This window comes from Triturus cristatus, chromosome 6 (genome assembly GCF_964204655.1).
Source record: "Triturus cristatus chromosome 6, aTriCri1.1, whole genome shotgun sequence".
Classification (NCBI taxonomy): Eukaryota; Metazoa; Chordata; class Amphibia; order Caudata; family Salamandridae; genus Triturus; species Triturus cristatus.
This window is the reverse complement of record NC_140589.1, coordinates 858,904,343-858,928,209: the sequence shown is the minus strand read 5'-3', so window position 1 is coordinate 858,928,209 and position 23,867 is coordinate 858,904,343. Positions and strand designations below refer to the sequence as shown.

At 48.1% G+C, this 23,867-nt stretch overlaps 1 protein-coding gene across 1 annotated transcript in view; it reads right to left on the bottom strand.

Annotated features, from left to right (window-relative positions):
* The window catches only part of LOC146817966 (uncharacterized), a 737,869-nt gene that overhangs the window by 119,402 nt on the left and 594,600 nt on the right, over positions 1-23,867 (bottom strand). The window lies entirely within an intron of this gene.

The window sequence follows — 23,867 nt, the reverse complement described above, 5'->3', positions numbered from 1 at the left end:
GTGGTAGCGATTTTGAGTTCCTTGCAGAAATTGCTTCAATTCTCGGTGTGTGTACTCTTCCAGTTGTTCCGCCTGGAACACGGTACTGGTGTCGTTTTCTGTGAGAACCACGGCGTTTCCTTCTGCCATCTTTGTCGGTAGTGCGTTAGCCGTTCACGGTACGATCTCTAGATTATGGGCCCGAATCCCATCGCTTGCCACCAATGTTAGAAGGCGACCTCAGAGGAGCCCGGAGGGGGCCCTGACTATTCTGAGACCAACCCTCGAGATATCGTAGCCGGGCACTGGCGGGAGACTCCTCAGGGGAGGAATCTCGTATCTAGGATCGTACACTCGGCACCACACGACAAAGAGACACCACACCGGGAGTTCTTAAGAATAAATCTTTATCAGATCGGAGTTGTAGGATCTTTATGATCAGCGAGGCAAATATATACAAGTGGAGCGCGGGCTCACAGAGTCTTTGAGGGGGGTAGGAGGTAGCGGGACAGTCTTTGGGGGATAGGGATCAAATGCAGGAGCGTACCCGGCGCGCAGCTCACAATCCTCGAGCTGGGGGATACACTTGTCGTCGTGGGGTCCGGCGGGACCAAGAGAGTCTGTGGGAGCCGCGAGTCACTCAGCAGGGCTCAAGTACAAGTTCGGAGGTCTTACGATCTTCAGGGAGCCGCGAGTCACTCAGCAGGGCTCAAGCACAAGTTCGGAGGTCTTACGATCTTCAGGGAGCCGCGAGTCACTCAGCAGGGCTCAAGCACAAGTTCGGAGGTCTTACGATCTTCAGGGAGCCGCGAGTCACTCAGCAGGGCTCAAGCACAAGTTCGGAGGTCTTACGATCTTCAGGGAGCCGCGAGTCACTCAGCAGGGCTCAGGTGTTTCCAAGGCGAATCTGCCGGACAGTCCCAGAGCACCCCTTGTTATAGGGCGACTCCTCTTTGATGTCCGGAGTCTGTGCAGGCAGAGGTCTTGTCACCTGGGGGTCGCTTGTCGGGGTTTTCCTGCCATTGTCTTTTGATCCTTTCAGGGCCGGGTTGGGAGGAGTCCCAGACACCCAGCAGGCGTGGAGCCAGCCCTCGGGGAGGCCGGCGGGCCGATCGAAACCCACCTTCCCAGGGAAGCTCAGAGGTGTGATAGAAACTGCTCCTCCCTCTCTCATCCCAAGGGGAGCGCGATGTCCTCCAGCTGGAGTGGCGCCTCTAGGCCAGGGTCGCGCTGGGGCCGGGCGGCCATCTTGGTGCCTGAAGTGGGCACGCGGGCCCGGGGTGGCCGAAAGGAGGAAGGCCACGGACGGGAAAGTCTGGGTCGGGTGTGTGTGTTCTGGTGGGAAGGATCGGCTAGGTCGTGGGTTCGGGGGCTGTGTGAGGTGCAGGGGTCGGGTATGGCTATGTCCCGAGGGCCGGGTCTAACAACATGGCACACATCCCTGTGTGCCATGCCTACAACCCACTGCCCTGGCATAGATCAGTCACCCCTCTGGCTGGGTGCACTATACCAGTGGTGAGGGTACAGGTGCATGAGCCCCGTACCCCTACAGTGTCTAAGTCCATTCTTAGACATTGTAAGTGCAGTGCTGCAACTAAGAGTATATGGTGCTGGGAGTTTGTCATTACGAACTCCACAGCACCTTAATAGCTACACTGAAAACTGAGAAGTTTGGTATCAAACTTCTCAGCACAATAAATCTACACTGATGTCAGTGTGGGATTTAATGAAAAATGCACACAGAGGGAATCTTGGAGATGCCCCCTGAAAAACGACCTACCACTAGTGTCCAGGCTGAGTGGCTGCCTTCAGCTGCCACCACCAGACATGTTTCTGGGCCCTGGGGTCGAGAGCCTGCTGCTCTCGGGGGCCTGAAACAATGCACATCCTGGGACGAGGTGCCAAGCCTCCTCCCCCAGGATGGGCAGGGTCCACGAAGAGGAAGCTTCAAAGGCTTGCCGCCTTTGTGAGCTTCCCCAGGCCACTTGCTGCTTTCAGCAACTGGTTCTCCACTAGTTTTGACCCCCACATTGGGTGGGAGAACCGGTGGGAAAAACAAGTGAGGAAGAGAGGTGTGCCCACATCTGCCAACCCCACCCCTCAGGTGGGGGAGGCGAGGTGAAGATGGGGGACTCAGCCAACCAGGGAAAGGCTTATGCCCCCCTTCCACTGGAGGGTGGCATAATAGGGGGTGTACCCACCCCAGGGAAGGAACCCATTGGTCCTAACCTTTTTACCTACTTGTAACGCCCCTAAATCTAGTATTTAGGGGCACCCTGAACCTTGCTTCCTCAGACAAGAACCTGCAAGAAGAAAAGAAGAAGAAGGACCGAACAGCTGTGCCGAAGCTAACAAGAGGATGACGCCCACTGACTTGGCCCCAGCCCTATCGGCCTGTCCCCACCTCGACAAACCCGGAGAACCTGCCTGCCTTCAATCCCAAAGACTCTGTCTCACGTGAACACCGGATTTGTTCAAACAACAGACTCCAGTTCCACAAGGATCAGAGGGTCTGCACCCGATGCCCACAGCCCGAGTTTGAGTAGCCCAACATCAAAAGGAGGTCCCCCGGTGATCCTGACCCGTGACCCGGTGACCCCTGACCTGCCTCATGCCTTCAGCTGACGCCTGCGGCCTCAAACCGGGAAAGTCCCCCCAACCGTGACCAGGAGCTGGTAAGAAGATCCGACCCTTAAAGGCACCCCTGCACCCGACACCCCATGGCCTTGGGTGGCCCAACCGACGGGGCCTAACCAACCCCCAAGATCCCAACTTACCTCTCCAAGTGGTGGTCACACCCCAGAAGACCTTCGTCCCCGAGCCTGCAGTGTTTTTGCAAACTGGAGACTCCCCATTAAAAGCTACAGGGCTTCCGATGCAAAAACAGCACTCTGCACCTGGCCGCCCCAGTGCCGCTGAGGGTGCACATTTTGTACTGGCCTAAAACCCCATTTGCCCTGAGCTTAAGTTCAGGAGCTTTGCTCCCACAACCCAGTGGCCTGATCGTAAGCAGCCACCAAACGGAGGCCCCCATACCCCCAATGGATAACAATGGGCCTCAGCACTCTGCACCGGGCCGCCCTAGTGCCGATGAGGGTGTAACAAGAGTGCATCCTTGACCCTGGGGGACCCCTAAGTCTAACCCCAGAACACCAACACCCACAACAAAGTAATTACCTTTAAACCGATAACACTATTTTCCTCCATAGGATAATATTGACTGTTTTTCTATGAAAAGTTTCTAAGTGTGGAGGTGGAAAACCTAAAGAAATTATTTTACCTGTTCACAGGAAATGTCCCAGTGTAGTATCCAGGTATAATACACTGTGTAAGAAAAGTAATCTGAAAGTAATGTACTGGTCATTTTACTACAAAGCCCATTCAAAGTATATGTACCGTATTTACAAAGCAATGCATTTCTCAGTAACAATACTGTAAGTCAAAACAAAGTGCCTATACAATTACAATCCAAACTGTATTAGAACGGTTTATTTACTGCAAAGTATTTATCACTTACCTGTGCCAGGCTTGCTTGGTTCTAGGAAATAAAATAACTAAAAGAGTATTTTTATTCAACAACAATTGGTCTGACGTTCAGCCTTTGAGTGTGTGAATTCATTTGCTGACTGAATGTGTACAACAAATGCTTAACACTGTCCTCTGATAAAGCCTTACTGCTCGACCACACTACCACAAATAGAGAGTGAGGTGCTATCTACTTTACCACTGCCTACCTTTTGGGTTCCACTGGACTCTGTGCGCACTATACCTCACTTTGGTATAGTATATAGAAAGGCCAGCTTCCTCCATTAACTATAATGTCCCTGTAACCTTTGTTTTTTTCTGTGAATTTCTAAGTTTTTTTTATTTGATGTCCTAACTGTAACTTTTGAGAGGGAGTGTGTGAGTGACCGCATGAGTGTCTCAATAGGTGTATGAGTGTCTGAGTGGGCCTGGGAGGGGCTGCATAATTGTCTCACTGGGTGGGTGAGTGGGTGCATGAGTGTCTGAGTGGGTCTGTGAGTGTATGAGAGTGTCTGAGTGGGTTTGCAAGTGCCTCCATGTGTGTGTGTCAGTCTGTGTGTGTGTGTCCATGAAGGTCTGGGTGGGTCTGTGAGTGGGTATGTGACTCTCTGAGTGAGTGTTTGAGTGGGTGCAGGAGTGTCTGACTGAGAGTCTCAGTGGGTCTGTCAGTAGGTGTGAGAGTGTCTCTTTGGGTTTGCGAGTACCTCCAAGAGTGTGTCAGTCTGTGAGTGGGGGCATGACTCTCTGAGTGGGTGTGTGAGTGCATGAGTTTCTCAGTAGCTTGTGAGTGGATGAGTCTCTGAGTGGGTCTGTGAGTAGGTGCATGAGTCTGTGTGGGTCTGTGAGTGGTCTGGCCACATTTGAACGGGGTGGGAGCCACGCAGCAACCTCCCTGGGCTGAATTTTGGTCCCGGGGACCCCATCCTCCAGGACATACCATAATTCACAGAGGGAGGGGGCCCCACAACAGCCCACCTGAGCCAATTTTCGCCCCAGGGATCCCATCCCCTGGGGCCCAACCTTAATTGAATATCAGACCAGGGACCCCATCTCCCGGGGTCTGGCCTTAATATCTATGTATTCCAAAGGAGAGGGGCTAATTTAGGCCCTGGGGCCCCATCCCCTGGGGCCTGGCCAAAATGTAATGGGGACCTCGTGGCCCCCCTCCCTGGGTTGATGTCCGCCCCAGGAACCCCATCCCCGGCCATATGTCTCTGGGTACCTTGGTCCTAGCCAAGGCACCCAGTGTCCACGAAAGGGCCCAGGGAGAGGAACCTCAAGGCCCCTACAGTCCCAGTCAGCTCACTGCCTCCTGAGGGAGCCGGTATTACTGCTGCATGCAGGGAGCCGCCGGAAATGCAGCTCCCACCATGCAGAAGCAATAGTTTCATCTCTTTCCCTACTTGCATGTCTGCTGGCAGGGAAAGAGATTAAATCTCCACTTCCAGTGTGCGGGAGCACTTTGCCAGCTTCCGCTTGCTGGAAGTGGAGTGTTTGCTTCTGATTGGCGGGGGGAAGCAAAATCAAACAGCTATGTCCTGGGCTGGGCACCCTGAGACATAGCAGGAGCCAGCCCTGGGGGTGGCAGTTCCCAAGGTCATAAATGGCTCCAGGAGGGGGGTCACGTCGCCACCTCCTTTTTCTGTTCATGGGCCAGCCCCGGGGAGGTGGTGGTCCCCGGGCCAAATTTGGCTTGGGAGGGGAGCTGTGTAGCCCCTCCCTCCCATTTCAAAATCTAATTTTGCCCAGGAGATGGTGGTCCCAGGGTGCGAGGGGGTCCTTGGGGCCCCCGCAATATACTCAAATTAGCCCCGGAGAAGTGGTGGTGCCAGGGTCATGGGGGGTCCGGGCACCCCCTATATTATTGAATGTTTTTTGCCCTGGAGAGGTGGTGGGCCCCGGGTGCGGGGGCTCTGCGAGGCGCCCCACTTTCACATTAACATAATCCCCAGGGAGGTGATAGTCTCCGGGGCATAAAAATGCCATGGAGGGTGGCCATGTCCACCCTCTTCTTTAATTTACCATAGGAGGCATGCCCCCGGGATCTGGCCCACTCTAGGGCTTAATTAAAAAGAAGAGCAGGTTGCACTTTTTTTTTTATTCTTGACACAAATTCACGAATTTCGCAAATTTGTGGCAACATTTGTTTTAAAAAATGCTCTTTTGCCCTGACCAAGGCTTAGGGGTCAGGGTATTCCTACCCTGCCCCCTTTTCTTTATTTTCATGTTTTTTGGGGGACCTGGCTCAACCCGAGTCCCAAGTTGACTACCAACACTTTCTGGTTGAAGTGTTGGCAGCCAATCAGAGCTCTGCAGATCTCTGCATGAGCTCGTTATTAATCACGAATTAGCCACGATCACAGATATATACATTTGGATTTCCTTAAATTTCTCAACACAGTGGTATTAGCATAGGGAATATATTTTTTGTTTTGCCAATAACTTTGGTGCTGTTTGCAGAATCTTTACAAAACTTTCCCAAAAAGACTTATCTACCTAAACTCCTTGGACATATTCGGGGTGATCCGTCAAGCAGGGGCAGAGACAAAAGGAGGTCTCAAAATACTATTTCTCCATGGATTTTCAAACAATGCTACAACCAAAACACCTGAACGGAATTACACCAAATTTGGCAGAAAGGATCTTTACTGAGAAAAGTTACAGTTAATTCACTCCATGATGTCCAAGGGCCAAAAAATGTGGCCCCACCTCAGCAGACCCTTCATTGTAATTCATGTTGTGTTACCTCGATGATTTTTGCAAGGCTGTTTTGTGTCAGTGCACAATTCGACCACTAAACTCTGCTTGGTAGAAAGAAGCCTGGCAGGAAGTGAGGCCCACGTCTGTTCTCCCGGTGCACAGGATGAAAGCAACTTCTGTGGGAGTGAAACTGAAAGATTCGCTTGGCCCAAGCTGTGTGATGCTCAGCAGCAAGCGACATTTGCATGACTGTGGCAGGGACACACTTTTCTCCTGCCTGTTACTTTCTGTTCTCTTTTATCTGATGAAATGGGCACTTGAAAATTACTTGTAAGCTTCTTCGGCAGCAAAAGCGAAGTTCCTCCTTTCAGTCAAAACAACAAGTGGGTTTTATTTGAGATGCTAATGGAGGGGGATGTGAATTGGCCATTAAAGTCTAGCCCCGAGTCTTTCTTCTCCAAGTGTCTGTTGACTTCCTCTCCTCCCCCTTCGGAAAGAAACCCCCAGCAGCCTGCTCCCAAACACACTCTAGTGCTGCAAACTACCTCAAGCGCTCAACGCCTTGACAGACATCGCCTCGCGTGACGTCACGCTGCACAACTTCACTAACGGGGCAGGCAAGAGGGTTACCATCTCCTAATAATAACTTGCTTTCGTTTTAAAGGCCTGTATTTAAAAGACTTTGTAAAGAGCTCTAATGTTTTCCGGTCGAGATCGCGCAATAGAAAAATGCAACAACAAAAAAAAATGCAAATGTCACGAGGGGACCGTGAGTTAAATACACGTTAAAAATCAGAAGTTAAAAATAGCGTTCGCTTAAATAAGTAATGCACCCAAGAGTCTTATTCAGAACATAGCTAATGTCAACCTCAAACCTTGTCACTTTTTAACAATACATCTGGAAGCATACCAGTGGAAATGGCCAAAATAAACCGAGTAATAGAAAAAAACACCTACTTGTGTGGAGTATGTGAGGGTCACATTTTGGATTAACGTAAATGAAGGTGTCGCATGGCTTTGTGAGTTCCCAACCGACTTCATCAGTGCCCTCAAAAGCTCAAATATAGGGTTCAGTCCTGTAGTACTTGAAAGCAGCGGTTTAAACAAATCAATGAACGATACAACTCAATTTCAATATAGCATATATAGGGGCAGATTATCATAGGCATTTATGAGTACAGGCTGTGCATAATTTGAGCCGGTGGGGGCCACCAGCACTTATTTTTTCCGAATCAGATATTTACCAAGCGCAAGAGAGGGAAAAACACACATCAGAAAGGCGGAGGAAGAGAAAGACGGCGAAACCATCACAAAGGGAGAAAACAGGAACCTGCAAGAGTGAGCTGAAGGGTCTGGTAGTGCATTAAAAGGGCACAAGGTCAATTTAAGATTACCAGCCTTGGTATTTGGTGCATGACATTTAATTGCATGGGCCAGGGGCTTCTGAGCAGAGCTTTGGTATCGCCATTTTTACTTTTACAAATTAAACATCGAGTACCGGAAGTAGTATTACAGGCATATTCTTTAACGTACTCTTGCACAGCGGCGGCTCCCCAGCTATGGCGGAGGAGCGTAGCCTTACTGCCTTCGAGCAGTGAAAAGGAAAGGAAATATAAAATGATAAGGCACGAGGTGGGGTTGTTTATGTTGAGTGTGGAGCTGGCGCCTCCTGAGTGTGCGTAAATCGGTCTTCTCTATGTGTGCGGTGTTATAGGTGAGGGAAATACACACCCTCAAGCCTCCCACTGGACCGTAGGCACGGTCCTCTGGTAGACTGTAAAGCTTGTACTATGCACACGCTTGTGTATATCAACAAATGTATCTACAATTATATTGTTTAAAGCTGCAAATGCATTTCAGTAGTATGCAACACTCAGCAAAATTAAACATAATCCTCGTTCTTCAATAATGAGTCGTTAGGTGTTCTTCTGTTCTTTTATTACATTCGACTTGCCCAGCCAACACATGTTTCGTCGTGGGCATATAACCCAATCGCCTTCTTCAGGGCTTGCAAACAATGGACTATATCTGTCCTGTTCTCCCCGCCGGTTCTAATTCCGTCCCGACTACGCGTGTGTGCTTCCAGATCTGTGTCTAATCTTCCCCTCTGTGATTCAATCCGTCTTCTTCGCATATATTCCAGCTTGGCAATCCTGTCCGTAGTGCCTTAAAAAACTCAGTCCGTATTTTAATTAAAAAGACGACTAGAGGTGTGTTTCTGAGCGAGCGCGCTGCTGAAAATTAAAGCCACTCCATGCGTCATCTACACGCATGCTTTTGTTGGAGTGAAAGCACCTCACTTTTATGCTCAATATTTCCCTACATGGCATCACAGCAATTTGAAGCATCTGGCCTAAATATAATGGACTCTGAAGTGATGGCAATTTTACACTTTAAGCACTCGATTGCAAGTGGCTAATAGCCCAAATCATGACCAGTCATAGCTGTTGCTACCTTCAGCCCTCAAGGTAGTAGGTGGTTGGGCGAGGGGAGAGTCAGAGTGCCACCCAGCAAGATGGCCACACTGTAGTGTGGCACTGGCAGCCTACAGGCACAATCCCACACAATCCTCTAACATATGCCCATCAAACGGGAAATTGAAACATGGAAACTGTGTTTAAGTCCTGTTTCATATAATGGGACAAAATAGCAACTGAACTAAAGTGACTTGCTACTGATCCGCAGTGCCACTAGGGCCTGGACTTAGCGGCAATGACAGTAGTAAAGCTGTTGAAGACCCCTTAAGGGCAGGGAACACTCCTGAGCAAGTGAAGACCGGCTCGGCACTTGCTTAAGGCCCCAAGCTGACCACAGGGAGCCTGGTGTTGCGGGCAGCCATGGAGAGTTGTGCCAGAAGCAACCATAAGTGATTGCATTGTAGCCCCAGGATCCATCACCTCATCCAACAGGGCAAACTATAGAGGACTACGGCACCCCCACAGTGCACCAGAGTTCCTCAACTGGGTCTGGTGTGGGCATCTGTAGGTGGGGGCCCTGTCAGCTGTGTTTTCCAGGGGCTGGGGTCAGACTGATCAATGTTCTGAGTACACCATAGAGCGAACATCGACATCAGGCGTGAGCGGCAAGAAGAGCCCCAAAAAAAACAACAGGATCACATCTCAGGTCCCCTTGTCAATCTGAAAGAATCATGATGAGTTAGGGCCTGCTTGTGCCCTCCCTGTCAATTTGCAGCGGAATCAAAGGAGGGCAGGGCCCTTGACAGAATAGTGGGTGGGCCCCTGGGAGAATGGTACAATAGGAAGGCTGGCCCTGCATGGGCCTAACAAGTAAACATGGCAGCCTAACTGGAGAGAATATGTTGCTGGCACATTGGGTTGGACTTAAGCAGCTTCAGACTGCCTTCATAGTTTCACATCTGAATACGTTGGGTTGTGGAGGCTGGACAGAGATGGAGACTTGAAGAGGATCCCGTAGGTAAAGGAGTACTTGTCATTCGGAGGAGCCCCCCCCCCCCCCGCATCCCAATAGGGCTCAGGCCAGAAGTGCTACTGGGGAGGAGTATTTGTATCTTGGGAACACCTCGCGGCACACACTCATGGAGAGGTGGATACCAAACTGAAGTAAGAAGCTCAGTAGAGCACCAGGTTAGCAGAGATGGGTGGTGCTTCAGGGACTGTTGCTGGGGCTAGTGGTTCAGGCACTGAAGATGTCTGGTCCCTACTGTGGAACACGCAGCAGAGCCTCACTTCAATTGATGATAAGATGGATGCATTAAACTGTAGAAGTGAAACCAACTTATAGAAGCTGGGAAAGCACAGCAGAAGGCCAATGGCAGAACATCGCGTCCTGGAGGCAGAGGGCGGGTTTGTCAAGGAACACAAAAAACTGCTCAGCATGGAAAAAGTCCTGCACATTATAGCTTCATGAATGAAACCCTAAAAGCGAGATCTAGATCCAACAAGCTACAGATACCTGCAGTTCCAGAGACTACATTGACAAAATGCGGGTGTTCCTGATCGGGGCGGAATTATTCTCCAAGCTGTTAATAGTGGAATAATAATAGGACGCTGGGCCCCTGATCATCGCCGGGGCACTCGCCCGTCGTATAATTGCTCAGATTCTCAACCCCAGAGACAAGGATGCAGTCTTGCATCTGGCTTGTGAAAAGCACAACCAGATCCCAGATAACAATTCCATCACATGCTTCCCAGGCCTCCCAGTGACAATGCAACAGGCAAGGAGGAAATGTATGCCACCCAAACAGAAGCTACAGCAGGAAGGTATCCAATATGTAATGAGACTGGATGAGTTAACTGATGCGAAATTGACTAAGTGTCTGGTATCATTAATCTATAGATTTCTACAGGAGGAGGCCCCTATTACATCCGCTTCAGCTAAAAATAAGTGGTCTGACAAACAGGGTGAGGAAATCACGGTAACAGAATGGAAATACTGTTGCACACAATCTGGTACGCTGGCCCCCAGCAGCATACTTTGTTTTATTTATTTTAAATTCCTACATCGTCCTACATAGGGGATATTATATCCCACCACCAAAGCCAGAAGGGATTCCAATTGTAATCAATATGAAATGCCAGAATCCGACTTTCTGCACTTTGCCTGAGGCTGCAGGTGTGGTCCAGGCCCACTGGATACAAGAACTGGCCTCTATCTCTGAGACGATTAAAATAGAAGTGCAGCTGGATCCCAGAATAGCGCTACTCGGTTGCATGAATAGATTCCCCGATTCTGTGAGGTTTGCAACTCCCACGCTTCTTTTGGCGAAACATCAAGAAGAATGCCAGTGGACAGGGGTAGAGCCCATGCCAGAAGAAATGGACACAGTCTCTTATCTTGTGCAATGAACAGTTGGAGCTCTGTGCTTTTGAAGGGCACCAAAGCCACGTTTGCAGCTTTGTACTTTGTTCAATCCATGTATAATAAACTGTTTTCTCACAAATACACAAATTCCTTCTTCGGTGTTAGTGTAATTCAGTGGAACTGATGATGTATTTAATCCGTATTCCAATTCCCATTGAGGAATTTGGTGGCGCTAGTCACCTCCTGTTTGCTGCTTGGCTATGGAAGTGTCATGCAAGGACATTGAAGAGGCATATTTCAATAAGACACCAATTCTTAACAAAGATAAAACATTTACTAAAATACTTGTAAGAATCTCGGACAGAAAAACAGTAACGAGGAAAGGAATGAGGAAGGAGTGAATTGTGGGTATGGCTCACCAGAGCCCCAAGCTTATCGTGAGAAAACCTGAGAATGCCAATCTGTGGCTAGGAAGGTTCATGGTTCATGGAACTGCAGATGGGGCTGATTGGTTCTATCAAGAACTACAAGGTGTGCTGTAAATCTGGAGACCTGGTACATTTCACCCGGGGGCTCTGGCTGCTGGAAGAAGCCAAAAGTTCTAGGTAAAACTGCTGGGGGTCAATATAAACTACAGTGGATCCAGACCCAGAATTGTCTGTTTCCTGATTATTCCTCATTTCTATGAACACAACAGAGTTCCAGATACAATCTCCTTTAACTCTGTCTTTCTGGGGTTACCTGTACCCCTGGTGTCAGTAATTATGGGGTGGACTTAACAGGTCTGAGACCAGGGATCACATAATGAGACAATAGAGGTCAGGGACAAATAGCAAAGGGCAGATGTGGCTGCGCATTGTGGTTAGTATTTCTACGTGGTTGCCACTCGTGAGAACTTGCGGTGCTGTCACCTTGTATAGTGGGTTGCATGCTGGACCAGGTATGAATTGTAGAAAGGGGCATAGATGGAGAGAGCTGTGTGTTCTGTGGAAGGGCCAGATGTGTACCTCCAAGTAGATAATTGCCATAAACATTTAAGCCTTGTGGAGTATTCAAAATTCAACCAATTGCATAGATTTCCACTAAGGTATCAACTTACTCCATGTGTTAAAGGGCACTTTTAGTCAACTCTTGGTTTTCATAAAAAACACACAAACTTCTAGCTTCACTTTTCCCACCATAAGCGTGAAGAAGGCCATCAGCCCCAAACACCTGGAAAGAACCAACTTGCTGGACCCTTCCCAAGCAGGTTTCAAAGCCAATCACAGTACTGAGACAGACCTGATTGCTGCAACAGACGACATCCACATCCTACTTGACAGGGGAGAATCAGCAACCCTGATCCTGCTCTACCTCTCCGCACCCTTCGATATGGTCTCCCACCAAACACACGTCTATAGATTGTGCCAGATAGGAATCACAGACGACGTGCTCAGATAGATGGCATCCTTTCTCACGGGGCGCACCCAGAGAACCCGTCTCACTCCCTTCACCCCGCAACACAAGCACACCATCTGTGGCGTCCTTCAAGACTCATTACTCAATCCAACCATCTTCAACATCTACATGACACCACTCGCAGACATCGTCAAAAACCCACAACATCATCACATTTCCTATGCTGATATTACCATGCTCGTCCTCTCGCTCTCAGCGGACCCACCCTCCACAACTGTATGAAGAGCGTTGCAGCCTGGATGAAGAACAACTTCTTGAAGCTCAACACAGACAAGACCGAAATTCTGATCTTTGGCAGACATACAGCCCTCTAGAATGACTCCTCGTGGCCATTGGAACTCAGACCTACCCCCGCTCTGAAAGATCATGCCCGCAACCTCACACAATCCTGGACAGTGAACTCTCTATGAAACTTCAGGTCAACACCATCTCCTCAGCCTGCTTCCACACTCTCCCCATAGTCTTCAAATGGCTCCCCATCAGCACCAGGAAAATGGTGACGCAAGCCCTCATCACCAGCTGGCTGGACTACGGCAACACACTCTATGCAGGCACCACCACTGAACTCATGAAAAGACTCCAGGCAATCCAGAATGCATCAGCAAGACTGATCCTCAACCTGCTCAAGAGGACCCACATTACCCAGCACCTGAAGGTCCTCCACTGGCTCTCCATCCAGAAGAGATGTCAATTCAAGGTTCTGACCCACGCCTACAAAGCCCTCCATGACCAAGAACTCGCTTACATGAACCAAGGCCTGAATTTCCACGACCAGCCAGGAACCTCCAATCTGCTCACCGTGCCCTGGCATAGATACCATGCATCCGCCGCTGCCGCTTCGGAGGACACTCCTTCTCCCAACTTGCCACCAAGTTCTGGAACTACCTTCGCCTCGACCTCTATACTTCACCTCGCTGACCCACTTAAGGAAGGGACTCAAGACTTGGCTCTTCGACTGATGCACACACAGCACAGCACCTGGATACCCTATTGGGTGATAAGCCACGCTATATAAGTACTGCTTGATTGATATATTTAGAGTGAAATAACTTCCCAGGTAGTTCAGGCTGAACTCTTTTTATTGGGCAAAAAAAGATGGACTAGAACGAGGCCCTAATAATTACCAGTGACTGAGTTTGAACAAAGTACCACCCCAGTCAGACCCAATTACTCCCCTCGCGACTCTTTGGCCTAGAGCAAGAACCAGGAGGGAGTCCCACAGGGAGTAATGCAGCGTTTTGGGCAGCCCGTCTCGCACTACAAAAGACCGGTGAGTGAGGAAGTGAGTGATGTGATGTGCATGTCATCTGTGTTCCTGTTGTTGCGAGATCAAGGCATGTTAAGGCAGTGTCATCTTTGGTGCACCCTGTTTGCTCCCGTGACCTCAGGGCCCGGAAAGGCACAGACAGGGCACCTGCTTGTTTTGAACATCCTACACAGGTATGGTTAGGCAGGCTTTTACATTGGCTCAATTTGTATGCCAGCAAATAATCGGCTCAGGACCTAAGGTTTCAGGATACCTGCCTCAACTGTCCCCCCCCAATACTGACTGTAGGAACCAGAGCTTTAAATGGAAATATTACTGTGCAGCTAATGACTATTTAGAGTACCTGTTTGCTCCTAATCACTATTTAGAGTACCTGTGTGCTCCTGAGAAGTGTTGATACTCTCCCGAAAAATGTAGTGCCGAAGTTCTGAGAAGTCAAGTACTCTCCTCTTCAATTTAAAGAACTGCAGCTACTCAGTACTGGACAGTACCCACCCATTTAATGCACTGGTAGGCACAGGTTATCAGTTCACCATCACACAGGAGTGGTTGTTAAAAATTGCATGAAGACGGGAACTCAGGGAGGACTGCAGGCCCTTTTGCATCCCCCCACTGCAAGATTTTGTGGAGTGTTCATCCTTGGAAATTGTGCTGTAATAGCAGCTGGTCAGTTTGGGCTAATTCACAATTTGTCAGCCCCAAAAGGATTTTCGGTCAACAATGCCATTGATCATGACATTTGCATTGTGAAATAAGCCTCAACTGACCAGGCTCTAAGTAAATTGAGGAAGCGGGGCCTAGTGCATTCTTGTAAAAGGGAGACATTAAGTACTAGATTTACCAATTTCTCATGCAGCGCAGTTGAGCAGCTGCAAATGCTGTGCTGCACTGTATGAGAAGGAGAGAGCAGGTGAGCGCCACATTTACTGAAATACGGCACTCTCCTACTCTCTCCCTAGTGGCGGTGCTGAAATCAGCTGCCATGTGCCACCGAGACACCTTTGCGCCATAGTGCAAGGGTGTCTCTGTGAGTCAAGCATAGGTTTTGTACTGGAAGGACACCCTTCCAGTACAATATACTATGCTTAGACTAATTTTACACATTGCCCACTTTGTATGTGTGCTGTACAGTGCAGCGCACATGCAAAGTCGGAAAATAACAGAGAAAATAAGCAGTTCTCCTTCATAGCGCCTGGTTATAGGGTGCGCTATTTCCAGATGCTAAACCATGTCTACTTTATTTAGTAAATTGGATTTAGCATCAGAACCCTTGGGAGGTAGCATGGGAATGCCCATGGCCCACCCATGGTATGGCCCCTTGGCGCTAAGTAATGCAAAGCAGCACTATGCGCTGCTTCGCGCTACTTTTATGTTATTTCCAGCGCTAAACAAGTTTATCGTTAGAAAAAAAAATCAGACAAGAAGATTTTGCACCAATTTGTGTCACTTTTGTGAAGAAAACACAGTGTCAAATCTTAGTAAACCTGCCCCCTAGTCTGCTTTCAGTTTGCTACCGGTGCATCCCTTTGAGTGGCATTTTCTGTTTTGTTTTTTCACTTTAATGTTGTGAACTACTATGACAAGCGCATGCCAATGGGCTGCACTGTCTTGTGCTTATTTTGAGCTTGCTACTCCACTTTACACCACGTGATGCCACTCCACTTGACTCCATTCTACTCCACCTAGTGCCATTCCATTCGACTCCATGCCACTTCACTCCACTGTACTCTAGTCTACTCTACTCTATGCCACTCTACTCAACGTCATTCCACTCTACTCTACGTTACTCCACTCTACGCCACTCTATTCTATGCCACTCCATGCCACTCGTCACTCCACACAATTCTACTCTACATCACTCCACTCTGTCACTCCACTCTATACCACTCTACTCTACGCTACTCTATTGTATGCAACTCTACTCTACGCCACTCCAACCCTATGCCACTGTAACCTATGCCACTGTACTATAGTCTACGCCACTCCACTCTCCTCTCTCTACACTACTCTATTCTGTGCCATGCCACCAACTTTTAGCCATGCTCAACAGCAGCCACGCTGTTGTACAACATGGTTAAAAGATATTAGCAAAGCCAATAATTTTCACTTAAACGAGACTTATTGGCTTCGCCAATGCTTGTTCCCCTCAGATAGCAGAGCCACGCCCCACAGCTCTCTCCTTGTGAATAGTGCAGGCAAAATGATAAAGTCAAAAGATCGCATGTCGAAAGAAGTGCTTACACAGCACATTCCCGTGTTTGCATAAACGCCCACATGCTTAAGAAATAAATGCTGCATCCACGCGGGGAGACAGGGATTCCATTTTACAACTTTTGGTTCACTTAATTGGAAATGACAGAGTCCACCTGGGAGGCTACGGTGCTGTTTACTGGGGCTTTGATGAAAGTCATTATAAATGTATTCGCGGTTTCCCAAGGTAGGATTTCAACCGCCCCCCTCAACCTCTCGACTACCCCAAATTACCATACAGGCTCCGGACCCCTCCTGTGTTCCCTGCTTAGACAACTATATTTAGCTCTGTTAAGTGGCGGTAGATAGGCGCTATAAACTAATTCGGAACAGCAGCAGCTGAACTAGTGCTTGTCAGGTTTGACGGCGGCGCTGCTTCGGCAGAACTCGCGGCCTACGTCTGCTGAACGCCAGGACCCCCTCACCTGGCGCCCTCCCTGTCAAAACATAACTCGCGAGTTCTGATTACGTAATACTCTGGACAAAAAGGCCTTCTGCTCTGTTGTATTGTGATCTTCGAAGTGTAAGCTTTCTTTTAGACCAGAAAAGAGATAATAAGTCCAATCGTTGCAACACTGACAGAAAGTTAACAGGTCAAATCGAGCATTTTAAAGGAAGCTTTCTGAACCATAGTAATGCGGCATACGTAGTGACGCACAAAAAGCAACACATATTACTGGATTCGTTAGAGTTGGAGACCCGGATAATATAGAGACTGAAAGAAAAACACTGTCTGTGATCTCGGCATGAACTTGCCCATAAGGCGGAAATAAACCGAGGGGGATATTTACAAAGAATTGGCTTAGGGCAGCGCCACAAGCCATTTTGCTGTAGTGCCCTACAAGGAAGGAATGAACCGTATTTACAAGATACGGTGCATTGCTGTCCTTTCTGCCTGCACCAGTGCAGAATTTGCAGCCGAGTGCCAAAGAAGGCATCCTTGCATCATGGTGCAAGGGTGCCTGTGTTGTTGGCAGGATTGATTTTGTGCAGTAAAAGATACCTTCCTGCACAAAAACAATCACAAGAGTCATTATTTTGGTTACATGTGTGCTGCAGAATGCAGCATACGTGGAAAGAGGAAAAAAAAGAGAAATGTAAACATTTCTCCTTGTTACGCCTGCTCTAGGAAGGCACAGGGTTTTGGCGCTGCCCCAGGTTTAAAAGATATTGGAATTCTGGGGCTACATCAAAGTCCATGGGTGTTGCATGGGAACACCCACTGCAACACCCATGGAACACCTCTTTGCCGCAGAGTAAGGCAAGGCAGTGACTTGCGCTGCTTTGCCTTACTCCATATGTACAAGGCTATGAAAAGCCACGCAGGGTGGCTTTACGTGGCCTTATAGATATGGCAAGCCCTGTGCACCACCCAAACGTCACAAAATTTGACTTTGCAGTGGTACACAGGGCTTGTAAATATGCTCCTTAGTATCCCGAAAGAAGACGAAATGTCAGCACAACAGACCTTGCAAGGGAAGCCTGTATCAAAGCCTACAAAATATCCAGGCACTGTGCGCCCGACCACTGGCGTTGAGGCACAGAGATTGAAAGAAGTAATGTCCAAGGGCCGGACTAGGAACGCAAACCAAACCTGGTAATTTAGTCGGACCAGCCCGGTTGGGGTTCAGGAACATTGCTGCTGCTTTTGTTACAGGGGGCGATATCGCAGCGCTGCTGGAAAACTGGACGCCAGTAACAAATACGCCCCCCACCGGTCCAAAATTGTCCCGCCCCCTGATGGCCCACCGGGAAAACGCCCAGCGCCCGCTATGGCCCATTCAGCCCCAGTAATGGCCCATAGTAATTTTACAATAGAGGGGCTATGCAACTCACTCCTGTTCTCACCATTCACGAGCTTTGGCTCCATGGCCCTCAATTCAACAAATGTCCAGAGTTGCTGGAAGTGATGTCAAACATCCTGCAATCCAGCAACATTACAGTAAGAGACATCAAATGACCTTTTGGCCAGAATGTCCTTCCAGAAAGGAATGTCATTATGTTTGACCCCGAAGACATCACATGAAGTGACACGCTGAAGTTATTAATCCCAAAAGATATAGGATTAATAAAATAATACAAAACTCACTAAAGAAGATTCATGTTTATTTTAGTAACTGACTTTATTCTAACTAGGGTACTGCCAAGATATGCCACAGGCAGAGCCATCAGAGCTAGCCTCACCATTCACAAGCTTTTGTCCCGTGGCTATCAAATTACCAAAGCTCCAGGATGACCGGAAGTGACATCACGTACACTTTAACCCAGAAAACTCACATGTAGTGACATCAAATGACTTTTGGCCCTAATGTCTTCCCACAAAGGCATGTTATGTTACCTTTGACAATGCTGACCGCGCATGAACCGATATCACTGAAGTTAAGATCCCTCCAACAAGCACAACATTCACTGAACAAGGTAAATGCCTATTACAGTAACAAGCAATGTTTTAACTAGGATGCTGGCAAGATGTGCCACAGGCACAGACACCTACTCCACAGGGAGAGCTAGCCTATGCAAATAAAAGGCAACAACAGCCTAAAATGCCCGGGCACGTGTACTACAGATCACGCCTACAGCAATATAGCTGATCTGTTCATGCCACCATTTTGCCGCAAATCATGCAATTCATTATATATCCATCATATGAAAATGTTAATCCATGTTCTATGATCTTTCTAATCTATTGCCCTTCGAATTTACCAAGGATTACCCCACTGCTGAATGGAATTAATATTTCAACGAAACCTAAATAATGTTTTCAGAATCTTGTGAAGTACTGTGGCCTGCTGTAGAAAACGTTGAAAGCTAGAGCATGAAATTTGTGAGCTGACTTTTCATTGCCCAGTGCCAAGAATGTACTTGGAGCTTCTGCGAGTGCAGATCAGCCTTAAATACCCAGTGTTGGCTTTAGTGTGCAGCCCCAGCCTTTAAACCCTTCTGGTCTTCAACGAGTGAACTACAGCTCAATGTTCTCCATGAGATCCATTCGTTCTCATCACTTTATCATGGTTGTAAATAGCATGAACTTACCTATCTACAATACTACCTTGAATTCCATCCCTGCTTAATTTGATGCTGCAACCACACACAGTATTCCAATGCTTCTTCTGTTAAAGAGGAAGACTGAGTGAAAGTTACAATCCAGAACCATTGATGCATGCTCTTAGCTCATAGCGACAGACACCAAAGTGGTGGTTATGTTAAAACGTACTTAGGAACCAATCATGTTACCATTGCAAAGGACTAGCCACATATTGTAGCAAGCTGACTCTGTATATACTATACCAAAGTAAGGTATAGTGTGCAGAGTCCAGTGGATCCTCAGAGGTTTAAGTAGATAATACTAAAAGGGGGTTTTAAACCAACAATGGGCAAGGTTCAGTTTAAGGTAGATACTGCACCACCAGCGGCACTGGGGCAGCCAGGTGCAGAGATCACTGGGCCCAATGTCCGTCAATGGAGACTGGGGGCAACCACAAGAGGTGCAGTTTGCAGGCAGGTACCCACGGTTTCAGGGCACAGGCCCAGGGGTTAAGGCAAGCACCGTGGCACAAGCAAGCACCAAAGCTACACCACCATCGGCACAGGGGCTGCTGGGTGCAGATCAGTGTCTGGAGCCCAAGGCAAGCGAATGGAGGATCTCGGCCACACAAAGAGGCTGCACACTCGGGTCAGCAGGCTGGATGAAGGCCCACCGGCTGGACAGGTAAATTGGGAAGCAGGGCAAGGCCTGGGCACCATTGGCTAGGCTCCCTAAGGTCAGGAGGCTGAGGATGCAGGGGTGCCTTTTGGTGTCTGATTTTTGTTTCCGGGGCAGGTCGCAGTCAGGGTGACCCTTCATGTTGAGACTGCCGGCAACTTCGGGAGGGTCCAGGAGAGGTCAGCCACCAATGGAGTCGAGGTCTGGATCGCTGGGGAGATGTTACTGGACAGGTAAGCCACTCAGACTCGGGCCGTGGGTGCCGGGTGCAGAGTGTGCAGGGGTTGCAGATCCGCTGTCATGAGATCTGGTCTTTGTTGAAGCATGGCAGTTTTCCTGAGGTTCTTGGAAATCGCTGACCACAGGACATGCGCTGGATTCTTCGCATGCTCTTCAAGATGGAGACATGTCAGTAGGGCTGGGACCAAGTCAGTCGTCGTCTTCAAGCTTTGCTGCACAGCGTCATCTTCATCCTTCTTCTTTGTAGGTTGCAGGAATCGGAGGACCAAAGTTCAGGGGTGCCCCTAAATACTGAATTTAGGGGTGTTGCAGGTACTGGCAGCTGGTAGCCAATGGGCTACTTGCCTTATAGGGTTACTACACCCGTAGTATGTCCCCTCCCTTTGGGGAGGGGGCATTCCCTAACCTGATTGTGTAGAATCCTTAATTCAAGATTGAGGATTTTCTAAGGAGGGGGTCACCTCGGTCCATGGCACCTTCGGGGTTGTCATGGCAGAGAGTGGGCACACATCTCCTGACTACTAAGATCCCCGCTGACTTTGGCGCCAAAAGTAGGCATTGGTCAGGGTGGGGGCATCTCCACTAGCTGGAGAAACCCTGGCTAGCATATCAAAGGGCCGGAAGCCTTTAAGTCTCACCGCCCTGAATGCCGTTCCTGCTTGGGGGTTGGTGTGAAGCAACTCCACCCCAAGCAGCCTTTGTCCCTGACCCACAAGGGATCCCACCTCAGGGAGTCAGAAACATGTCTGTGTGTGGCAGGCTGGTGAAGACCAGTCAGCTGGACACGAAGGAGTTGGTCGTTTTTCAAGGGGCGTCTCTAAGATGCCCTCTGAGTATATTTTGTAATAAATCCAACAATGGCATCAGTGTGGGTTTATTATGCTGAGGAGTTTGATACCAAACTCCTTAGCATTTAGTAAAGCCATCATGGAGCTGTGGAGTTCATAATGATAATCCCCAAACCCATGTACTCAATATGGCTCCACTGACAATGTCTGTGAATGGGCACAGACACTGTAGGGCATATTGCTTATGCAGCAATGCTCTCACCTGTGGTATAGTGCAACCTGCCTTGGGGCTGTGAGGCCTGCTGGAGGGGTGACTTACCTATGCCACAAGAACTGGTTTATGGGCATGGCACACAGTGACGTGTGCCATGTCGACTCTTAGAAAATTGTCTGCACCAAAACACACAGTCTACAATGGCAGTGGGAATGTTTTTGGCGATGGGTCTCTGAGGGTGGCACAATGCATGCTGCAACCTTTAGAGACCCTCTCTGGTCACAGGGCCTTTAGTATCAGTGGTACCTTTTACAAGGGACTTACATGTGGACCAGGGGTGTGCCGATTGTAAAAACAAAGGAACAGTTATGGGAAAGAACACAGGCCCTGGGAACCTGATTGGCAGGGACCCAGAGCACATTCAGTCAAAGTGCATCAGAAATCTGGCAAAAAGTGTGGGGTTACTGCAACAGAAACCCACTTTCCTACACATATCAACTCAGCTGCACACACTAAAGGATACATTATGAACAGATCTGAGCAGCACTGCTTTCATGTACTGGTAACGGAACTGCCCTATTTGTAGAGAGCTCGCTCACACCAAGGAGACTCTTGGAGATGACCGGTGTTTAATGTTACCCAACTTAACAGCTTTTCGTTCAGAAGGATGAAAGGCTGATTGGGCCCATGGGTTAAGCATTGGTTTGGTTCATGCAGTGGAGCCATTAGGCCACTGAGCCATCATATCCACAAGCACAGTGCCAACACACTTCTCAATAGGGCTCAGATACTGGTAACGGACATTGCTAACACTTTTCACCGAGCTGTTATACATTAATGGGACAGAACTAGTACATTTCAGAAAAGATGCCAAACCAATCATGGAAACTGGACAGTTCAACCACTTCTCTGCAGATATCTGATAGCTCCCCCACCCCCAGCCCAATCTGTCTTTTGTTACTGCTTGTTAAGTTTGCAGGGGAATGAATCGACATATAACTTCCATCGAAAGTGTCCTTCTAACCTGAGATGTTCAAAGAATTAGGCTCCTTGAAACATACCAATGGCGCTGTTTGCACCTCCTGCAAGCGCCAATGTGCAGGACTCTGTCAGTGACTGCATTGTCCACCCCATCACAGGGACAGACCTTCACACCAACAAAGCCATTATATTGACTTGAGTTTTACCTCGACTACCCATATCCTCAATATTCCTTCAGTGGCCGCATAGTTGAGACTGCAGTTAGAATAGTATATCTGGTTGGTTGCAGTCATGACAGGGCCAAGTAATGGTCTTGACGATGTAAAGGTTTTGTCAATATGTAGGTAATGTCGATGTGGTGGTATATATTAGTCTGCACATCCAGTCTCTCTTCAGTTTTAGTTTATTGATAGGAAAAAAGGGGAAATCCAAACATGCAAAGTACTACTTGTAAGACATTACAAACCTATAACATAATGTGCAATAGTTACATTATACATTATAGATTTGCTGCTGCTCTGTTTCCCTCTATGCGGAGAGGAATTGCAAGCATTGCATGTGCAAGGAAGAGAAGAGGGGACACATTTTTAGGAGCAGTACGCATTCCTGCCAAAGACAGCTACGTTTTTTGTCTTTAGTTAGTAAAGGCAGCAGAAAGTTGTTAAGCACAACAAAAGAGAAATATGTTACAATTGGGATAGTGTGATATGGAGAAGCACCAAAACAAGTGTATGCATTCATCCAAGGAAATGATATGTTAACATTACTTCAGCTGGGTCAGTAAGGGGGATCAAGCTCCCCTGAGTCAAAGAAACTTCTAATTTCTGGTAGTATAGGTCAGTGTTTTGTGATTTTTGACTGGGCTCTTTGTTTGCACAAGCATGGTGGGGGGGGGGGGGGAAATTAGCCGATGGGCAATCATAAATGTCAACGGTTCAGAGAGAAAAAATTTATGATAAATTGCATTGTATGTAATACATGTGATGTTTTAAATTATGATTGCGTTTACTGGAAAAATGTGATGTTATGAACAATAAATGTGGTCTGAGATGTTTTCTCAAGTCACAAATGATGTTCATGGGCCTCTTCATTATGTACCTGTACTCTGAGCCTTTTCCACTCGCCGTGTCTCCCTGATACTACATGGAGAAGCCGAGTGAGCAGCAGAGTGGGCTCTTAGTTCCAGAGCAGAAGCCAACAGGCATAGGGGAGCCATTCATTGCCCCCACAAGCATACAGGAAGCAAACAATGTAACAATAAGCAGTAGGATCAAAATCATAGAGTCACGCAAGGTCAGGAGAGACAATAGACAATCATGCTCTAAGTTCAAAGAGTTCATTTACCACAACAGAGAACAATAACAACAAAATCGATGTGATATTGGTAAAGGAGAAGAAACTCCACTAAGCAAAGTGGACTTTGCCAAGCCACATCTTTCAGTTTTAGGACGGAAACCTGGTCGAGGTGAAGTGTTCCATGCCAGGCAGACGATCTACATTGAATAGTACGAGTTACGCATGACATCAAAGAGGGGCTATACCTGTGTCAAATACACATGGAACTGAGAGGCACTGAGGCCAACAGTGATTGCAGTAATGGCTAATTTATAGGATGAAGCTCTTACCTAAGTTGGTTCTTTCATTCCTTATGCACAACTGCCCTGTGGCTTTCAGGGAGATTATGTACCTGTTTTCTAACAGTGAATTTATCTGATCCAGAAAAACGTATATATGTTTTTTTAACATGGTGGTGTACAGAGGCATAATTTCATTTAACCCCCTATGCATTTTCAGGTGTTTGTCTGGAGTGACACAGTTCTGTCACAGGAATGTCTTTACCTTTTTTTTTAACTATAACTCCTGATGGCACCCACGGCATTTGCTACCCTCGATTAATAATCTGATTCATAGATAAACCACACCGGCAAGTGGGCCCACAGGGACAGCACTTCTTTGCACAAGGGGACAGAGGCGGGCAGG